Source organism: Neophocaena asiaeorientalis, unplaced genomic scaffold, assembly GCF_003031525.2.
Source record: "Neophocaena asiaeorientalis asiaeorientalis breed wild unplaced genomic scaffold, Neophocaena_asiaeorientalis_V1.1 scaffold14, whole genome shotgun sequence".
In the NCBI taxonomy this organism is placed as follows: Eukaryota; Metazoa; Chordata; class Mammalia; order Artiodactyla; family Phocoenidae; genus Neophocaena; species Neophocaena asiaeorientalis.
The window spans coordinates 1,866,773-1,889,126 of NW_020175192.1; positions in this window are offsets into that span (position 1 = coordinate 1,866,773).

A 22,354-nucleotide genomic window follows, 5' to 3' on the forward strand; every position below is an offset into this window, starting at 1 on the left:
CCCGGCAGTGGGTCCGGCTGCCGTCGCCTGGAGTCCACGTGGGCCTGGCCGCGCTGCGTCCGAGCGCGCGGGGAGAGGGGACGGGTCCTCCCGAGAGCGCGAGCAGCCTCCAGCCCCACCTCGGCGCGCCCGGGCGGCGTCTCGGCGTGGGAGGTGGGAGTGTGCATTGGCCCCGGGTCGAGATTAAGCTGGAAACACGAAGATTTTCCTCTTTCGGAATGAGGGCATAGGGTTATTTTTAATATTTGCTTAGGAAAGTACGTGCTGTCACTGGCTTTGCATTTTCCCTGTCATAGTAAATGATGCGTGGCCGAGGCTATTGAAGTGTTCTAAAAACTGGATGTGCCCAGGATGCTGTAGTCTTGTCAGTTTAAGTGACTTTTGGATATTTAAAATTTTTGTAAGGACTTGCAAAATTCTAGCATGAGACAAGTAATGAATTTATGTAGGATTTCAGCATGAGTATTGACGTAATCAGATTTCAGTGGTTGGCACAGCCTTGCAAACAAATGGCCACTTGTCCACGTGCTTGAGGTCTTAACTATTCATTTTGAGCGAGTTCTCTAGGATCAGCTGACTGCTGATTATAATTCATACTAGGCCATGTAGAGGTTGTATCCTTAATTGATAAGCAGAGATTAGAGGTAACGTTTAACATCCTACCCCTTAGCCAGCTTTCTCTGCTTCTTTGTGGATCATTCTGTTAAAATTAAACTCACCTCTGTCTGGATGAAGAGCATTGCTTGGTACATAACATAAAAGCTTTATTTCTAGTAGTAACACATATTCGTTTATATATATTATATATACATAATCACGTGCATAAATTTGTAACTGTTTAGTATGATTACAGAGTTGGAAAATTAGGAACGATAATAATGTGCAGTGTTGAGTACTGATTGCTTGCCAGGCCTTTGCCAAATGGTCTACATGCTTTATCTCATTTAATCTTCCGGATAACTTTTTGCATAAACATAGTTTGCTTAGAAATACTTGAGTACACGAGTTTGATTTGAACGTGTCCAAATGCGGAATATGTACATTAATTGCTTCTGTTTCTGTTTTTTGTAAAATAAGGGTGTGGGCAATATAAAATGACTCATAGAGTAATTTAATGTGTTTTTCAAGTTGGAAGAAGGCTTTGCATTTGCACAGAACTGCAATTAGTCCCTTTATTGGGGTATTCAATAGTTTCCAAAGCCCTGTGTCTCTTTATCAGAGTTCCCATTACATGTCATTGTCACCCAATGAACAGGCTATGCTTGGATGTTGGGAAAAAGTAAATGTTGGGAAAGCCTTAATGGTCCCTTCTGAAAGGTGCCCTTTTTCCATATATAGTTTCTAAGCAACATTCCTAATTAAGGGTTAACGAATGACAGTCAAACAGGAACGTGATTTTCCAGTACCAAACCAAGGAAATAAAAAACTGAGTTGGCTGTTACTTTGTTGATGAGTCTAACTTTCATGGGTATGTAGATGTTGAGAATGTTAACTAATCTACGTTGTAGGGGTTCTACCTTCCTTTTCAGTTTGCCTTTACGTCTTATGTCTTAAACATATTTGAGTCCAGTACTTTGTGCATGAAGAAGTTAAGTTTTTGACTGGATTTAATTGAGTAGTTTTGACTTCCTTAATCAAGAAATTTATTCTGTGTTTCCAAAGGTACAATGTAATAATTTATGTAGGCGTAACAATGACGAGAATGATGGTGGGATCCAGCAGTTTGCATCTTGGGAGAGTAGGATTGGGAGAGAGGCCTGCAGAGGATGAGCGAAGCGCTTGGAAATGTGTCATATTTGTGATTAGAGCGTATTAGACTTAACGCATCTTCAGATAGTGGTCCATCATCGCAGAAGAAAGGAGTGAGAATGCTTTGCCAGTTGGTATTTATAAGAGGGTTCCTTTACCTGAAGGCGTTCTCTTCTGGGAGGAGATGAGGGGACGGATGTAGGAAGAAAAAGATGCATGTGTTAACACTTCCACCCATCGTGACTAACTGATTCCTGCCAACACATGCATCTTCAGGCACTTTTCTAGTAGATATTTGATATCTGTGGGCAGCCACTAGTAGAAGAAGAAGGGAAAAGGGCGGGAGGAGACAAAGCACAGGGCTTTAATGAATAGGCTTTCATTTGGGCAAGATTGAGCAGCTGAGCCTCCGCAGCCTCTATTACGAAAACTGTTCCAGTAATACTGTGTGTGTCTGTAAATCTCTTATATGTTATTTGTATCCAGAAATATGGAGAATATCTCTTTAATGTGCTTCATAAGCAATGGAAGATATTTAGAATACAGTACATGAAAAGTTATTAATTTCTGTATGTTTGCCATTGTTGGAAGCGGAGTGACTGTAATGCCAGCATTGGCTCCTGTTCACGAGACATTTAAGGGATGTTGTGTTTCATCGGGTTGGAGGACAGGCCCTTCTTCCTTACTTCAGAACTTGGCTCTCTCGTGGAGTGAGTGCCCTTTTAGGTCCCAGGGTGCAGGGGCCGTTTCTGGGTCCCTTATGGCCGTATTCCAAGAGCCAAGGACAGAGGCCGGCCTACAGAAGGTGTGCAGTAAATATCTGTGGAATGAACAGATATGCTGGAATCCTCTCTCTGTTCCCACCTGTTGTGGAAATCCAAGTCACCTCTAGGGGCAGGGCCACTGCAGGCTTGCCCTCTCCAGAGTCCCAGCTCACAGTGAGCCCTTTGAATGGTAGCTGTTTAAACCACATACTTTGGCATTTAATCTTTTATGCCTTTATATTGTTGCATGACCGTTTCCTGTGTTTCGTTTCCCCACCCAAAATACAGGCTACTCGAGGGCAGGGAATACATGTTTACACAGGTCTGTGTTTGAGAACTTCCTTGTTCATCCAGTATAATAATTTGTACCAAGTAGGTTTATTTTTACCTATTGAGTGAATATTAGGTGCCATGGGGGGAACATCAGAAATATTCAAAATGTGGTCCCAGTCCTCGAGTAGGTAGTATTTCAGTTGGGCAAACATCGTGTACACACGTGGAACAATAAGAGAATTTGGAGTTACATAAAGCAAATAATGATAGCTAACATTGATGTACTGCTTACAATGTGCTTTTACATGTAAACGTATTCGACTCTCACAACAGTCCTTTGACGTAGGTACAGTTATAATCCCACTTTTCACATGAGGAAGCTGAGGCACAGGGAGGTAATTAAGTCACCTGCCCGAGACCACAAAGTGAGTAGTAAGCAGGGAGGTGGCATATGAACCCAGGCAGCCTGGCTCTTGAATCAGTGTGGGTTCTCTGGGGAGTTTTACTTTATCAAAGACAGAAAAGAGAGCTAAAAGTTGACCCTAGTTTCTCAGCTGTAAAGGAAGCTCTTTAAAAATTTCAAAGTAGCATACATGGTGGCAATGACTTTGAGCTGCAGAAACAATGCTGGATTTTCCAGGCAGAAGAGGTTGAAAACAAAATGGTTGAGGGGACTGTATTTTGAAATGACTGAAGGCAAGAGGAGAAAAACCAAATTTTGAACCTCAAAGCCGAGGGAGACTAGGACTCTTGGTAGGTGTTGAATTCTAGGACAGTGATTCACCAGGACAAAGGGCAGTGACTGTTGAAGGTACTCATTCAGTGTCAAATACCTCATGTGAAAGAACCCCTAGTGAATGTAATTTACCAGGATGGGAGCATTACTAAAGGCTTCCGGTGCCCATCTGCCCGTTTGCCTTGTCCTTTTGTGAAATCCTGACCCACTTTTTCAGCTTGTCTTGGACAGTAGAACACACTCTTGGGGCCCGGAGGCTTCTTCCAACCAAGTAATATTCATTTGGTGGAAAAAAACTTAACGGCACTGTTGGTTTGGTGACAAACCTGGAGTGAGGTCACTTTGAAGCCATGTGGACTTGGATGAGGGCCTGCAAACAAAATCCAGCAAGATGAAGGAAAGTGGTTTACTCTGAAAGCCCAGTTTTGTATCCCTTTAGTCGGGAGCTGACAATATTATTCTGGGGGTGTTGGGCACCAACAGAGCCCATTGAATCCACATGACTCGGCCGATAGGGGAGCACACACGTCACCATACCCGCTGTCCAGGAATCAGAGGAGGAGGTGCCCTGGAGTGAAGCCTGGGCCACAGCCCCGGTTAGCAGCTCTGCAGGTACGGTGTTCTGCGTGACACGTCGCTTCTGCTGGGGAGGGGGGTGTGACCTTTGTCTTGGGGGCAGCTTTATAATTTGAGTGAGGAATGGCATGTTGCTGCTATCATTTTAACATCAGCTCATGTTTTGGGATGGCCTGTCAGAGCAGCAGCTTATGGCTATGAATATCGTCCTGCAGTTGTGTTCTATTTAAATATCTGAGGATATAGTTGGGACAATTTGGGCTAAAAATAATCTCCATTGAAGTGTTTATCCAATTGGCACGCTAGCCTTAATCTTAGTTTTGGCATCTTCTCTGAACGGGGGATTTTTAGGGAAGGAGAAAATGACACAGTGATTTCATTTGTCTTAAACCTGTCAAGCTGGAGTAATGGCATCCCTACTGCCCTGTTTTATGACTCTTAGGGCTGTAGAGCTGCATCCCGAACGTGACCTAGTGTGGTGGTTCTTTAAGTATGAGTGTAGACAGAATGATCCAGGGTTCATTATACAGTAACAGGAGCAGATGCCTTAGCGTAATCCCAGAGGTTAGAGCTCTTTAGAGCTGGAGCTGGGCAGGCATCTGTATTTTAAGCCATCCTCAGGTGACCCTAGTACCCATCTCCTCATGTAAGAAGAACCAGCCCTGTATTTTAGAGTTTTTCTTTTTTTTTTTTTTTTTGCGGTACGCGGGCCTCTCACTGTTGTGGCCTCTCCCGTTGCGGAGCACAGGCTCCGGATGCGCAGGCTCAGCGGCCATGGCTCACGGGCCCAGCCGCTCCGCGGCATGTGGGATCTTCCCGGACCGGGGCACGAACCCGTGTCGCCTGCATCGGCAGGCGGACTCTCAACCACTGCGCCACCAGGGAAGCCCCAGCCCTGTATTTTATAGATGAGAAAATCAGGGAAAAGTCAAATGGCTTGCCTACAGCTGGTTCAGTGGTGTCGAGATTTTATCACCAGATAGTATGCAATTTCAGAATTTTATGGCTAGAAGAAATTTTCCAGGTCATCAGTTCTGTAGCTCACTTTATAGCTCAGTATAAATCATGCTTGTTCATTCCATTTCCAAATAAGATATGAATGCAGAGAAATAGTGTTTTCTCAAAGCCCATCTTCTATCCTGGCCATGGTAAACATCAAAACGTCAGTCACCAGAATTTCTTTACAATTTTAATGGCTATTTTTTGTTAATTTCCGGAACAGTCAATTATTTGCAGTATTTTTAGTTGTATAACCTGTGATGCCCTATAAAAATTTTTTGAAAATATATTTAAAGTTGAAGTGAAGGATTGAAATTTTTTATCTGAGTTACTTATTTTTCAGTCTTAGCGAAAATATAACACTGTGTGAGAATTTTCACTACTTTATTAGAGTTTTTTTGTTTTTAAAATCTGATTCATTTTTAGCTTTTTTTTTTTTCAAGGCATCTTACCTTGGAAACAGCACAGCTTGGCTTCCGTGTCATCGCTGAGTTCAGAGAATCCTAGTTTCACCGTGTCCTCAGTAGAGACCAGAGAACCAGGTTTGTTCCTTCAAGAAGTGTCCCAGTGCCTTGGAATTCAGCAGCTGTTTCCAGAAGTAAATAATCATGTCAGATGCCTGTGAATGGACTGTATGGCCAAGTGACCCGTTACGATATTCATGGAAGAATGGTTTAAAAAAAAAAAAAAACTGAAGAAAAGGCAAATTTCAAGAACTGACCCAATGCCATTTAGGATTTTTGAGCAGCTGAAAGAAGATAGTTCTGCAAATATGAGCAACAAGACTGTAGCATATTTCTTTACATGTTTCTTACATTGTCTTTGTTACCCCATTGCTTTTGTGTATAATATTTGAGTTATTTTTCCCCTGCTGCTACAGCTGGTAATCTGCTTACGATCAATCTGTGTGGATAGAGAAACAGTAGATACAATAGGAGGAATGGGAGCTTATAATAGGATGTTGGCCCTCAGAAATTGACTTTCACTGAAGAATTCCTCAAGGCGCGGGATGTTGAGAAACTGCTTCTTCTCAGTGATTGTTCAAAGCTTTGCGGTGTTAGGTTCATCTTCCTTTATCTTCCTCTCAGCCTCTGTGTGTGCCTGCTTTTTTCCTTGCACAGTTTTTTGGACTGAAAATCTGATGACTATATTTTTTCAGCTTAAAAATAAGAGTTATACGAATTACAGCTTCATAAATAGACCTTTGGTACGGTAGCTCTTCTACCCTTGGTTATTTCCTAGGATTAAGAGTAGAATAATTTCCCTTCTTTTTCAGAATAGCTCTTCCTTATTGTTTTTATGTTCTTGTTAAGTGTTTTGTTTTCTTCTGTTGTTTCTAGATGGAAATGAAGGATGATCTCTGTGTTCTGTTTTCAGTTATGTAGGAGTCCAGAATAAGGTGGGTCGTAGAAATTTATAGGAAATTTGCATCTTTTCACTGTTTTTGTTTTAACCTTGTGTTAAGCTTCCATCAGACTTTTTTTTTTAAGCAGTATTGATGTAAATGTCACCTTCTTACTCTGCCCTTTCTTTTTTAGGGCAGTAGTAAGAAGCAGGGATTTCTCCAAATACTGATAAGCACAGAGAGAGAAAAAGTGAGAGAGAGAGAAAGCTTTTGTGATTAGTAAATGAAGCAGTTGGTCACTAAGGTCATTGATGTGTATGTGTCAGTGTGAAAATTAGTTTGTGGAGCAATAAATGCTGGAGAGGGTGTGGAGAAAAGGCAACCCTCTTGTACTGTTGGTGGAAATGTAAATTGATACAGCCACTATGGAGAACAGTATGGAGATTCCTTAAAAAACTAAAAATAGAACTACCATATGACCCAGCAATCCCACTACTGGGCATATACCCTGAGAAAACCATAATTCAAAAAGAGTCATGTACCACAATGTTCATTGCAGCTCTATTTACAATAGCCAGGACATGGAAGCAACCTAAGTATCCATTGACAGATGAATGGATAAAGAAGATGTGGCACATATATACAATGGAATATTACTCAGCCATAAAAGAAACAAAATTGAGTTATTTGTAGTGAGGTGGATGGACCTAGAGTCTGTCATACAGAGTGAAGTAAGTCAGAAAGAGAAAAACAAATACCGTATGCTAACACATATATATGGAATCTAAAAAAAAAAAAAAAATGGTTCTGAAGAACCTAGGCACAGGACGGGAATAAAGACACAGATGTAGAGAATGGACTTGAGGACACGGGGAGGGGGAAGGGTAAGCTGGGACGAAGTGAGAGAGTGGCATGGACATATATACACTACCAAATGTAAAATAGATAGCTAGCAGGAAGCAGCCACATGGCACAGGGAGATCAGCTCGTGCTTTGTGACCACCTAGAGGGGTGGGATAGGGAGGGTGGGAGGGAGACACAAGAGGGAGGGGATATGGGGATATATGTATATGTATAACTGATTCACTTTGTTATAAAGCAGAAACTAACACACCATTGTAAAGCAATTATACTCCAGTAAAGATGTTAAAAAATAATAATAATACAGGAGGGAGGAAATAGGTATGGATGAAACAAGTTGACAGAAAAAAAAGAAAGAAAGAAAATTAGTTTGTGGGTTAGAGCTAAGATGGTTAACTGACATAAGTAAATTTTATTGTTTTCAGCTCTTAGTTTTGCTACTAAGTCAGTTGACCTCATCAATACTTTTCTCCTCTGGAGATTGTGGAAACCATTGTTCTCAATCAAGTTTTACCCAGCAGCGAGAAACAGAAACAAAAGAACAGGTTTAAAAATTTAATTTAATATAGTGAAATTCCAGAAACCATTTGTCTTTTTTTAATATTTCCTTTCCCAGAGGTTTCTTTTACTTTATCCTTTTTTTTGCCTTTCTACCCTACCTATTTATCACCTGGTCTCACTTTTACATTTTTCCTCATTTGTCCAGAATTTCTTGTTTGGTGTCTTTGCATTTTGCCTCCTTCCTTCCTTTTTCTATGACTCAGTCTCGCATTAAAAATGCTGTCTGTTCCTTGGGCATGCCTCCTTCCGCGCTGGCCCCGCCATTCTTTCTTGTCCCCTCTTGTAATTTAGTTCCTGTCCTCTCACCCCTGCCTGGTTCCTCCTCGCCTCTGCTCACTTCTGTCACCTCCCGTCGGTGACGACCTCTCCTCCACCACCTCCTTCTGCTTCTGTCTGTAGAGCTCACTGATCTGTCACAGCTTTCATCGAGCTCTGATTCCTGCTCAGCCCTACATTTATGCTGTTTTCTTCCTGTACCTTTTGTGCATTTGCTCCGTGAGCTCTTTTTCTATTTTCCTTGTCCCTGGGTGGCAGGTATTACTAGATGCATTTGTTGTCTGTATTTGCATAGAACACAGGTCCTTGCTGTGTATTTCCTGGGTAGCCAGGATGAATCAATTATTATTAACTTTTCTTGGAACATTGAGCTTCCTGTGTTTTCTGCTTCTAAGAATTAGATTGGTATTCTAGAAGACTAATATTACTTTAAAGAGAGGAGAGTCATATGATTTTAACATTTTTAACTCTTTATTCAAGAGTTCATGCCATTTCACTTCACTGCCTTGTCTTGAAAAATTAAAGAAGACAGACGTCCAAAGCAGGTTTGGGGGTAGGGGCGAGTGGAGGATGAGAAGAGAAAGATAAATACCACAAAAGGGCTCGCAATCAATTTCTATAACTAGACAGAAAACGGAAACCACAAACCGCAGACTCTAAGATTTAGTAGGTAAAAGGTCCCCTAAAAGAATAAAAAGTATCAGTAATTCTGTTAACTAATCTGAGTACTAAGTCATCTGTATTTTTATATGTTCCTTGAAGTTCCAGGACTTTAATAACAAAACAGAAACTTAATCTTGTAAATATTCCTTTTTATTTTGAGAGACTTGATGTCTCCTTAAGTATTAACCTGTGTCATTTTGTAATTATACCGTACCAGTCTCCAAATGTCATGAATAACCAACCCTGTTAGTTTCTTGTGTGGGAAAGCGTATGAATTGTGTGGTCTTGCCCCTCTGGACTCCGGAGTCATGTTGTAATGAAAAGGTAGCTTTTTGGCAAAATCTTAACGGTCTGCTGTTGATGGTTTACATTGTATATTTTTCCTTCATCCTTGCATGCACTATGCGTGTCGTGCTGTCCTGTAATTTCGTTTTGTGCAGTGAACTACTGGAGGTGGACTAATGTGAGTGCAGGTGCAGCTTTATTAAACGTGAAAAAGAAAAACCCTATATACCACATAATGTAGTGTCTAAATGCTATGGTAAGAACAGCCCTACAGATTCAGGCTGATCGTGTTGAATCTCCCTTCTGCCTGCATCTGCCCTCCTTGAGGTAGTGGTTGGCAGGTATCTTGAAGCTGGTTCTGTAATGTTCACCACCCGTGAGCAGCTAGCAGAATCAACATCAGAACCGCTGTTAAGTACTAACAAGAAATGCATGCAGATGTGCTAAATACAGGACTGTGTTCTGGGATTACAGAGATGAGCAAGGTGTGAGCCATTCTCTCTGGAAGCTCATCATTGAGTAGGGAATGTTGATAAGTGAACGACTGCAACACAGTAGGGCAGATGCAAAAATATACGTAAGTAGCTGCTGTCATAGGAAGAGATTAATTGGGAGAGTCAGAAGGTAGAGGTCAAAAACCTCAAAAAGTCAGATATGATGTGTAGGTGACGGGGGATGTGCATGTGTGTGTATTGCGATTATGAAGTAATTGCTGGTCTCTCCTTATTACCTGTGTGAACTGGGCAAGTTACTGAAAGCACTCAGGCTCAGTGTCTTCACTTTGAAATGGTGATAATTGTCTAGTAATGTTACATGGATTCAATGAGGTAATATATACGAGGTGCCAGTATGGTCCATTATTCAGTTATCGTTTAAAAATTGGAGAAGGAAACACCCAGTAGAGAACGTGGCAGATGAACATACTCTTATTATGTAGATAATGTTGCTGCCCCACATGTTTGGAATTCCCATTTCAAATTTGGTTTTATAGTTTTTAGGAAAACTTAACCTTAGGAAAAACCTTGTAGTCAATCCCCTCTTTTTTTTTAACCAAAAGGAGTTTATTTCGCTTAGTCTACTTGCCAGGTGTAGTTCTCAGTGACAGTGATTTCTTCCCATACATCACATCCATTCTCAAATTTAAAATTTGCTACAGTTAAGCATATTTGACAGAAATATGCCACAGGTTTTAAAGTGGTTAGCTAGAATGACATCACTGGGCTAGGTCTCCGTAACAACTGCTCTCAGGAAAACTAGAGTAAGATTTATTGGATACAGACACTTTGGAGTGTGTTAGAAAATCAGTCTTTGTAGAGTTGTAATCACAACACTGGGTTGTATATACGAACCTAAATTTAGTTCCTGGATTATATCTATGTTTTTGTTATTTTAAAAGCTGTTTAAATTAACTTCTTTTAACAGAACCAAACTGAACAGTCTGCATTTTCTAGTGTAGTAGAAGAAATTGGCACAGTGACTTAATATTATTTTGCTTATATTATGGTTGATTAATTTCTTTAAAATCTGGGTCTATGTCCTAGACCATAGGATAAACCAGGCCGGGTAAACCTTCCAGTTGAAACAAATGATTCTTCTTTTCTGGGTTGTTGAGTCTTGTTATAAAAGTCCACTAATTCATAGCATGATTAGACTTGTCTATTCTGTCGTGATTTTGTGTATTATAAGTATTGTATTTGGGGTAATTTTTAAATATCAGTATTGGGCTAGAACTGCCAGCCCAGAATTTTGATCAAAATATATGTCTTGTCTAAAGCATCTTTAAAGTTCCTTATTTACAGTCAAGGGATTTAAATCAGTTTAGTTTGTATTTTATGGCTGGTGTTAATTTGTAGTGATGTTACATTCATTTCCATAGCAAGGGAGACGGTGCATTAATATTCCAAAGTTTAGTTTAAGCTGGCTGTGATTAGACAAGTGGCTTTCACTTGTATTCTCTGGAAAATTCTCCACAGCAGTCCTCTGGGTATGTTAACACATTTAATCACCCTAATGAATGTCTAGTTAGCAGAGGGCTTTGGGACATCACAGCAGATGGTGTAGAACGAGCTGAGGTGTTGGTTTTGTCTTTCAGTGCTCCATATTATATATTTTGAGAAATGAAATTTTTTTCTGATAGTGTTTTGTTTTTTCTTGGATTTTTGTATATTATTATTATTGATAACAACAACAGTTACCATTATGGAGCCTCAGTAGGGCCAGGCTCTTGACATACATCGAACTCTTTGCTACTAGTCAGGTAATTTTCTAATAAAATTTGAGGTTATGAAATACATTTATGTATTATGTGCAATATGTGTTTATGTTGATAAATAAATAGGCAGATAAGTGTTAGATGTACAGGTTTGTGGTGAGTGTTACATCTCCCCACTGTGAAAGTAAGGGTGTTGAGGGAGGTTTTTGAGCTGCCCAAGGTCACACAGACAGCAAATGGTGAAACCAGGATTGTACTCCAGGTCTGATGAAATCCCATGCTTTCAATCACTTTTCTGTTCCGCCTTTAAAATATTTCCCCTTGAAAAAGTAAAGTTTAGCTGTTTTATAAATGCATCTTATTTTGAGCTAAGGTGGTTTCTATTAACTCTATGCTGTACAGCTACTTTTTCCCCAGAAATAAAACAACTGTGTTCTTGACCTGGGAGTAATGAAGCTCAATGTTAAAAGTAACCAATGCTTAGTGGAAAAACAAAACCAAATACTATGGAAAAGTATAAAGGAGGTGGTGAAAATCACTAGGTATGTGGTTTGATGTATAGTTGGTCTTCCAGACTTTTTGGTGTATAAATATGTATATTTTTAAAGCAAAAATAGATTTATAACATTCATGTTGTTTAGTAATTCTTCTTTCATTTATTATATATTGGCCATCCTTCCACAGCATTATAAGTTTACATCTTCATGAAAATTTTTCTTTTTCACTTTTTAAAAATAATCCTTTTATTTTAGAACAGTTTGGGGTTTATGGAAAATCGCAGAGCTGGCGCCAAGAGTTCCCTGTTTCCCTGATCATTAACGTCTTACCTTAGTGTGGTGTGTTTGTCAGAACTAATGAGCCAATACTGATACATCGTTATTAACCGAAGTCCATGCTTCCTCAGATTTCCGTAGCTTTTTTACCTCCTGTCTTTTTGTGTTCCAGGATCCCGTCCAGGATTCCATACTTCAGCCCTCAGGTCTCCTTTGGCTCTCCGTGCCTGTGACAGTTTCTTATAGACTTTTCTTGTTTTTTATGACTTGGACAGTTTGGGGGTGTACTAGTCAGGTGTTGTAGGGTGCCCCTCAACTGGGGCTTGGCAGATGTTCTTCTCATGGTTCGACTGGGGTTGTGTGTTTGGGGGAGAGAGAACCCTGGGGCCAAGAGCCGTTTTCAGCCCATCGTTTCAAAGGGTGCCTGCTGTCTATGTGACGTTGACCTTGGTATCCTGACTGAGGCGGTGCTTGTCAGGTGTCTGTACTGCGAAGTTACTCTCTCTTTCTCCCCTTCGCATCTGTGCTCTTGGGAAGAAGGCAGCACCCGTGTCAGGAGTCGGGGGCCATGCTCCACCTCTTCGGGGCAGGGCAGGGGACCTACCTACAGTGTTTGGAATTCTGCAGCACAGGAGCTTTGTCTGTTCTCCCCAGGTATTCATTTATCCAGTCTGTTTACTTATATCAGTGTAGACCAGTGGGTATTTATACTTGTGTTACAGTCCAACACAACACTACTGTATGGCTCAGATTGTTCCAGCTTTGGCCATCTGGAGAGCTTTCAGCTGGTTCCTGCCTCCCTTTGCCATGCCCTGTTATTGTGGGTTAATGTCTTCCTTTTTTTACATAGCTCCTTGGTATTCCATTGTAAGAGTACACCATAATATATTTAATCCCTCTTGAATGACAATTTAGGTATCAGATTTCTCACCATTGTAAAGAAGCCGGTGATGAACAGTCTTCAAAAACTGTATTTATGAAAATATTCTTTGATCATTCAGGAAAAGTTGCAGTGTTAAAAGGACTGCCCATTTTACATCTTAGGTGTCCCTGACTCTTTCTTAAGGATATTAAAGCAGATTTCTGAGGAGTGAGCGTTTCCACCTGACCTGGGAAAACAGTGGTGTGTTTATCACTGTAGTTGCCTCCCTTCTTTTTGCTTTCTTTCATGTGATCAGGGCTGGTGGCGCAGGTGACACCAGTGGCCCCAAAAGCTGCTTTGAGAATTAATCTCCGTGTCCCTATCACCCAGCTTTATCTGTCAGCTTGTGGCCAATCCTGTTTAAAACTGCCACCCGCTACCCACCCCCCCTTATTATTTGCATTGAATTTATGGATGGAGTGATAAAGGGCAGAAAGTTTCCTTTTGCTTTTTCTAAGCCATACTGAAGCCAACCTTAACTGCATTATTGTATTTAAAACTATTTTATTGCAAATAAATATTCATCCTGCTAGCCCCTGTTGTTCATTGTATGAGGATTCTGGTTTTATTCTAACCTCATTCAGACTATCCTGCCTGGCATTTGACGAGATTGCAAGCTTTCCCTTTTCTTTCCTGAACAGGCTTTGTGACAGTCGATCAGCTTTATTTCCCCCACCTTGAGTGCCTTGTTCGTATTATTTCTGAACTTTGGCTCCCTCTTATCTACCTGTTTCCATTCAGCGAGCACCTTTTAAAGAGGAGAAATCAATGTTACTCTTCTTCTCAATTCTAAGCAAAAGTTTAAAAGATAAAAAATAACCACAGTTTCAAATACATCTCTGGTCAAGTGCATTCAGTTATCCAGGGCTGATGTGGATTTAAGTTCTTGGAAGACACAGTGTTCAGCAGGTATGCTGTGGGTATATTTCAGATTTTACTTCTGTAGTATTTCACCTACTCTACCTATATTAAGCTGCTTTTTAAACCCTTCTTGATACAGTAATCATCCTCTTTGCTTTGAGATGGTCTTTGACGTCATTGCTACTTGCCAGCTGTGTGGCCTTGATTGAATTTCTTACCTTTCCGTTTACTCATCCGAAAAGTGAGGCTGTTTAGCAGCCACCACCTCACTGGACTGAGTGTTGAGTTGAATGAGATCAGCTGTAGTGCCGGGTGCGTGGTAAATGCTCAGTAAATACTATTCGTCATCTTTTCCTCTCCAGCCATCTGGTATATCTCCCCTTACTTGTTTATACCTTCACTTAGATGAAGAAAAACGGATTATTGTAAGTAAGTCACCACCTTCATGTTTCCCTCAAACTTGTTTTAAACCTTTTGTTTTGAAATGGTTACAGATTCACAGGAAGTTGTAAAAATACAGAGAGTTCCCGTGTATCCTTCACCCGGTTTCCCCCAGAGGCAGCTAGTACCAGAGCAAAAGTGGAAAATAGACCTCGGTACAATCCACAGAGCTTATTCAGATTTCTCCAGTTTTACATGCACTGTGTGTGTGTGTGTGTCTGTGTGTGGGTGTGTATGTATATGTGGTATGTGTGTGACTGTGGGTGTGTATGTATATGTGGTGTGTGTGTGTGACTGTGTGGGTGTGTATGTATATGTGGTGTGTGTGTGTGACTGTGTGGGTGTGTATGTATATGTGGTGTGGGTGTGTATGTATATGTGGTGTGGGTGTGTATGTGGGGTGTGTGTGACTGTGGGTATGTATGTATATGTGGTGTGTGTGTGTGTGTGTGACTGTGTGTGTGTGTATATGTGGGGTGTATGGGTGTGTATGTATATGTGGGGTGTGTGTGTGTGTGACTATGTGGGTGTGTATGTATATGTGTGTGACTGTGTGGGTGCGTATGTATATGTGGTGTGTGTGTGTGACTGTGGGTGTTTATGTATATGTGGTGTGTGTGTGTGTGACTGGTGTGTATGTGGGGTGTGTGTGTGTGAGACTATGGGTGTGTATGTATATGTGGGGTGTGTGTGTGTGTGACTGGGTGTGTATGTATATGTGGTGTGTGTTTGTGTGTGTGTATGTATATGTGGTGTGTGTGTGTGACTGTGTGGTGTGTATGTGGGGTGTGTGTGTGACTGTGTGGGTGTGTGACTGTGGGTGTGTGTGTATATGTGGGGGTGTGTGTGTGTGACTGTGTGGGTGTGTGTGTATATGTGGTGTGTGTGACTGTGGGTGTGTATGTATATGTGGGGTGTGGGTGTGATTGTGGGTGTGTATGTATATGTGGTGTGTGGGTGTGTGTGACTGTGTGGGTATGTATGTATATGTGGTGGGTGTGTGTGTGTGTGTGTGTGTGTGTGTGCAGTTCCATCGCGTGTAGATCTGTGTAGCCACCACCACAACCAGGACACACAACTGACTCATCAACTCAAGGCTTCTGCTTGCTACCTCTTTATAACCTTCCCTCTACCCACCAACCCTTGGTAACCACTAACGTGTTCTCCAGCTTTATAATTTCGTCATTTTGAGACTCTTATATAAATGGAATCATGCAGCCTGTGACCTTTTGAGATTGGCTTTTTTAACTCGGCATAATGCCCTGGAGATCCCTTCATGCTGTTGCATGTATCAATAGTTTGTTCCCTTTTATTGCTGAGTACCGGCATGGTATGGATGTATCACAGTTTAACCTTTTGTCTTTTGGAAGGACATTTGGGTGGTTTCCAGTTTGGGGCTATTGCAGATAAAGCTGTTGTGAGCATTTGTATACAGGTGTTTTGTGTGGACCTGAGTTTTCATTTCACTAGGATAAATGCTTAGGAGTGCAATTCCTGGATCAAAACTCATGTGATGGACCGTTGTAAGCTTCTTTGAAAATATATGCTAATGCTGTCCACACTTGTAGATATACATATATATATATATATATATATATATAAAGGCAATTATTTGTTAATACCAGCCATTATAAATCATATAAATAATATACATTGTCCTTTGTTTTAAACTTTCTGTATAAATTGTGGCATGCGTCCAAAGTATAGAATTCTTTTTTGTACTGTAATGTAATATGTACTAAATAAATATTTCTAAATAAATAAATAAATATTTCATTTTGTTAATAAATCCCCTTTCATACTTTATTAAAAAATTTCTTGGACATATAATTGTTCTCAGATACTGAATTTGAATGGGGGAAATAGTTCATGCAATGGCTTTTCTTTTTATCAATTTTCTATGATGTGGTAGAGCTGAATTTTTAAAAATACTTAGATTAGTGCAAAAAACCAGGAAGTCCATTAATTGACTAATATGTGGCAAAATTTCAGATAATCGGTAGAGTAGTGCTGGCACTTTTGCTTTCCAACATAATGTTTGGCATCCTAAGATGTTTCATAAAATCATTGTCTCCAAAGTTTATAATAAATGATGTTATTATTCAGATGAAGCTACAAATACTCTTCTGACATGTGAAGGGTCCTTAACTGTGGTAGCCACGGATTTACGTAACTTTATTTAATTTGGGCATCAAAAGTCCACATAAGGACAATGTGAATTATAGACGGTGGACAGGGTCAGCTGGTTGATCGGTTTTGGCTTTCCCAAATGTAGCCTTAAAATAACCGATAAAGAAAAAGCTCTTTGTAAAAGATTGGGAGAAAGGAAGGAAGAGGATGAACTGTAGAAAGCAGTGGTTCTTAACTCTGTCTGAATTATCTAGTTAGCTTTAAAAATGAAACAAGTACCTACACCCAGGCCAGTTAACTTAGAATCTCCGGAAGTGGCGCCCAGGCACTGGTATTTTTAAAAAATGCTTCCAGGTAATTCTGATGTTTAGCCAAGGTTGAGAACCCCTGAACCAGCAGGAATGGCATCTCTGCTCATATGTCTTCACCTTAGAATTTGCTAGTGTTTGTGCTTCATGCGTCCATCTCCTGCGTATTGGACTAATGTGGATTCCGCATACCTTTTATTTACGGCTCTGCTGAGGTGCGTATTTTCCTAAAGGGGAAAATAATCACACTTGTGAATTGTGGACACATTTAATCTGCAAAACACAGCTTTACTCTGTATTACAGAAGAGTGCCTGTGACATGGAATCAAGTACCCCAAACAGTAAAAAACTCAGAATCACTGAAAAGTCAAAAAGGAAGTTAGATTTCATCCAAGGTATACTGTGGGTGGGAACCTTTGGGAGAAATTAGGCATTTAGAAAACCTGCCTGGGACTTCACTGGCCATCCAGTGGTTAAGACTCCATGCTTCCATTGTGCGGGGCATGGGTTCAATCCGTGGTCCGGCAACTAAAATCCTGCATGCCGTGGGGTGCAACCAAAGAAAAAGAAAACCTGCCTGGAGTGTTGGGGTGGGAGAGCTGAGTCTATTTATAGATCCTATTGTCAGCTTTATTTAGTTTCTTTTCTTTTTAGAATTTATTACTTTGCAAAAGCAGCATTAGCTTGTAACAAGTGAAAGTATACAAGGATGAACAAAGAAAAAAAGAATTCATCCCCCACCCATGTTCACAGATGTGAATTCTTCCACACCTTTTCCTGTATTCAGAAAAGTGTGTCTAAGGATGTAGGGTTTGTCGGGTTTTTTTGCTTTTTAAGTAGGATCATACTCAATATATTATTCCGAACCTTGCTTTTCCTCCTTAATATGTCATGGGTATCTCTCCAAGTCAATAGATCAGCTCTAACTCTTGTTTCCAAAAAATGAATTAAAATTTTCAACACACCATAATTTATTCAACCATTTCCCTGCAGACGGATATTCAGGATGCTTCTCCCCACACACTTTTTTTTTGTCACTACAAACAGTGATGCTACACGTATCTTTGTACGTATAACTTTAGGTGCTTGTGCTTTTGTGTCTAAAGTATTCTTAAAACCTGTGGTTTGGTTTTGGGCAGATTTCTTAGTTTCTGGATATCTTCTCTGATAGAATTAGTGAGTTAAGGTCAGTTGAATTCCAGTTGATTGGCTTCTTCTGGGTATTAAGTTGGGCATTAGATAGGAGAATCAATTATTTTAGAAATGGATCTGAATGAATTCTAGTGACCGTAGGTGTTTTTCATAGGTCCTAGAATTCCTAAGGTTTCACCTTAAACAGGCCAATGGATGGGCTTCATGGGGGTCCAAGAATCATTTGATATTGATTGCAAAACTGTGTACATTTTATGGCTTTCATCAGATTTTCAACAGGGCTGTTGCCTCAAGGAAGGCTGACATCAACCTAGGAGAGATGACTAATACCACACATAGCAGACTGGATTCAGAATAATCTGAATCCAGGTTGTGGTAATGTTCTAAAACCAGCAAGATGAAGTAGCCTCAGGAGGAACCGTCTGCAGGAGTTGAGGACTGCCCCACATGCATCTGAGACAAAAACGAGCTATGAGTTTATTTGGCCACAGGCTCCTGTGAGCCTCTCTGTGATGCGGCTGCTGAAAATAGATGTTAGACCACATCTGGTGAATGTGTTTACTCCTGTGACCCATGCTTAGGTGAGACATCAGCAGGGGAGGGAGACCGGTGGTGGGCTGAGAAAAGAAGTCGCGGGAGGAACCACCGGAGGGGGAGTTGGGTCGTTGGAGCAGAAGGAGAGGGTGTTGAAGAGCGACGTGCATTAGGGACTGGCAGGACCGGAAGGTGGTGTGGAGAGCTTGTGCGTGTGGATGCACAAGTGCTCAGTAAATCCCTGAAGGAGTGGACATCACAAGGCAAAGGATTGTGACCTGCTCTGAGCTCTGGTGAGAGTTCTCCAGTGATGGGGTGGGTGCCCTGGAGAGTAATGACTTCAAGCCTATGATGGGGGGACCAGGACAGGGGCTGTAGAAGGAATTCCTGCTCTAAGTGAAAGGTTGTACCATAGGACTTCAAAACCCTTTTAATTGGATTGTCATATTTCTTCTCTCAGGTGCTTAAATTCCAAAACAGGAGAAAATTCTGGGATAATATTGTAGGCTCTTTTAAAGTACTTTTATAGAGGCGATGGTTTTAACTCAAAGGCTACATGATTGCCAGTACAGGTGTTTGTAAGGTGCTGAAATGTTGAAATATAACAGGTTTTTATCTGAAACTTGCGGCGCATGAGTTATTCCACTGTTAAACCTGAAGTAACTAGTCTAGGCCTGTAGTGTGTGGTTTAAGACTTTATTTTTGTTTCTTCAGAGAGGAGAAAAGCCACATTCTTTTCATGCTGCAAAAAGAGAGTAAAAAAGGAAATTTCACCACTTCCTGGCTTCACTGTGGCCTCCGGAAACATAGGACACTATCTTCATTAGACTAATTGTTCTGAATCCTGACTCAGATGATAATGACACTGCCTGGAATTTGTGTCTTGCTTGTTGTCTGCACAGGCCTGCATCCAAGTCTGCATACTGCCCTGTGTAGATGTAGCTCTGATATTTCACTTGGGTGAGACACAGATATCTCTTATCGCCCCTCAATAACTGAAACCATATAAAAATCCTTTAGGTTGTGGAAATGGATAAATACTGTCAATTTTTTTTTTTTTAATTATAAAGCTTTAAAAAAAAAGAGAAAAACCCTGTATCTCACACTAGTGGTCTTAGAACAGCTTGGGGGCTGCTGCCACTTCCGACCATGGGTTCCATTCCTTTTTATGGTGCCAGAGAGGTTTAGGTTAGGGCTTAAGGAGATGGGCTCCACCACTTGCTGGCTTTGGGACCTGATCTCCCAAGTCTGTTTCCTTGTAGAGGGAAGGTAACGATAGCACTTACACCCCGAGAGAAGCACTTAGCACGGTGCCCGGCTCGTGGAGAGGACTCCCTAAACATTCTGCTGCCGTCTTCTGCTGTCCCCTCTGGAGCTCCTTTCTGTTTTTTTCCTGACGTAGCAGATAGCGCCACTGATATGTCTTATACTGTCTGGAACACAGCATGCCTAAAACTAATTTGTGTGTTCCCTCCCCTCCCCCTTCCTCCTCTCATCCTAAATCTACTTCTGCTCTGTCCTGTCTCCTCTCCACCCTCCAGCGGTGCCGGGGGCACCGCAGGCTCTGGAGGATTGAATTCCTGCTCCACCACTTAATGCCGCATGACCTTGGACAAGCGCCTTAATGTCTCTAAATCTCAGTTTCTTCAGTGATCAACCTGATTGCAATCTGTCTTCTAGAATTGGGAAGATTCCCTGAGAGGAGTACACGTTAAGTGCTTAGTGTCATTCCTGACACTTAAGTGCACAAATACATGTTGATCACTAACAATTCTGAAGCTAGAAGTGGTGGCGTCAGCCTGAATCCCTCTTCCTTCCCCTCACCTGGGAGTCATCGTGCTATTGACTCTACCTCAGAAGTCTCTCTCTCCTCTTTCTATTCGCTGCTTTTAGGTCAGGGTTTCTTCACTTGAGTCCACTGCTCAAAGAGGTTCATAATCCCCTGAAATTTTGACATAGGTGCATTTTTCTTGAGGAGGAGGCATCTAACCTTTATCATTGACTTTCACACAGGTCAGTGACCCAGGAAAGGTTACTACTAACTGCTGGCTTAGACTCTTACCTCTCGACTGTATTCGGTAACCTGTCCATTGACATTCCTCCCCTGGTGTCTGTGCCTCTGATCTACTCTTCACACTGTTGCCCAGTTACTCATTTATTTTTTTAGTGTTCTTACACCCCCATCCTGTGCACACAGTTGTGTTGACTCCGTGTTGCCTGTAGTGGCTGTTCTCACCCCAGCCACATAACAGAGTCACACGGGAAGACTGTTCCAAAACACCAATGCCCAGTCCCCATCCTGGACCAATTAATTGATACTAACAAATACCAGACATCAATATTTTGTTTTAAAGCTTCCCAGGAGATTTTAATGTGTAGCCAGAGTTGAGAGCCTCAGCGGTACAAGACAGTGGACCACCGAGTCAGCATGGCACATAGGGACCTCAGCAGTCGACTTTTCCAGCCTATCTTCTGCTGCTTCCCCCATTCACATCCTGTCACTTACACTCAGAGCACATAGTTTTTGCTATTCTCAGAACATGCTCCGAGCTTTTGCCTGGACTGATCGCTCTGCCTCAAATGCCTTACGCTCTTTCTCTGCCTGGTCATTTCCGTCGCAGACCCTCCCCAAGTCCCAAAGACAGTTGCAACCTTCCTTTTGTGCAGACTTCTATTATAGGCCTTACACTGTATTACGATTATTTGTGTCTGTCTTCCCTACCACACTGAACTCCTAGAAGGTAAGATCCTTATTTATTTCACCTTTCTCGTGCTTGGCACCAGCTTAACAAGTTCCCTGAAAGTCTGATGAATAAGTAAATGAGAGGGGAAAGCAGCCTACTCTGGGGAATCAGAAAGTCCATGGGGTTGGAGAGTATAAGTAAATATGCTGCACCAGATGTGGTGAGGAAGGCTCGGCAGAAGTTCATCCTCTACTGTTGCTTTTTTGTACTTTTATAAAAAGGAAAGATCGAAGTATATGAGTTTCTCACCTGGGACTAGGAAAGTCGAGACCAGCTTTGACAATAGCTCCAAACATTGTTGAGCGTACAGTCATGTCATGTTTGGCTCCTGAGACGGTACCGAGGTTTCTGAATGAGAGATGAAGAATCAGCCACTCTGATGATGGCAGCTGTTTATTTTGCCCAGTGGACTGTCCTAACTTAGTTACTGATTTAAAGATACCCTTATATGGACGGTTCTCCAGACATTATATGTTTCTAATTTTGATCTCATCTCTGACCCTTAAGTTTTAGCTGCCGTCTTCTCTTGGCTGTTGTTAATACTCTTTTCCTCAGTGTGTCTCAGAATTGTCCAACACATTCTAAAGAATCATAACTTAAATGTGATTGATTCCTCCTCTCCTTCAGTGCCCAGGATTAAATTTTGAAAGAGATTACTTTAGTGAATGATCTCAGAGAGATTCTTTCGGACATCGTTTGGGGTTTTATCTTAATTAATTTTCCTGTACACTGGCCTACCTCTACACTCCTAGGAGAAGACATGGCTTATTTAACACTTTTACACAAAGAACAGTAAGTACTAGTCTGACATCATGATTTGCATGTTTTTCTGATAGGCTGTGTATGAACAACTAGAATACCCTTTGTCTAACTGGCTCTTTATTATCCTATAATCCAATATCATATCTTAGAGTTGAATAATAACAAGAATTTTCTTAGTCAAAATCAAGGTGTTAGTTGGAATTTATTAATATGCTACTCTTTTACATGTCCATCATCTTATTTAAAAAGAGGGTTTTTTTTTTACTTTTAAAAATTGAAGTATAGTTGTACAGTGTTTTATAAGTTACAGGTCTACAATGTGGTGTTTCACAATTTTTAAAGGTTATGCTTCATTTATAGTTATTATAAAATATTGGCTGCATTCCCCACGTTAAGCCTTAAAGAAATCTGGATTTATCAAGAACTC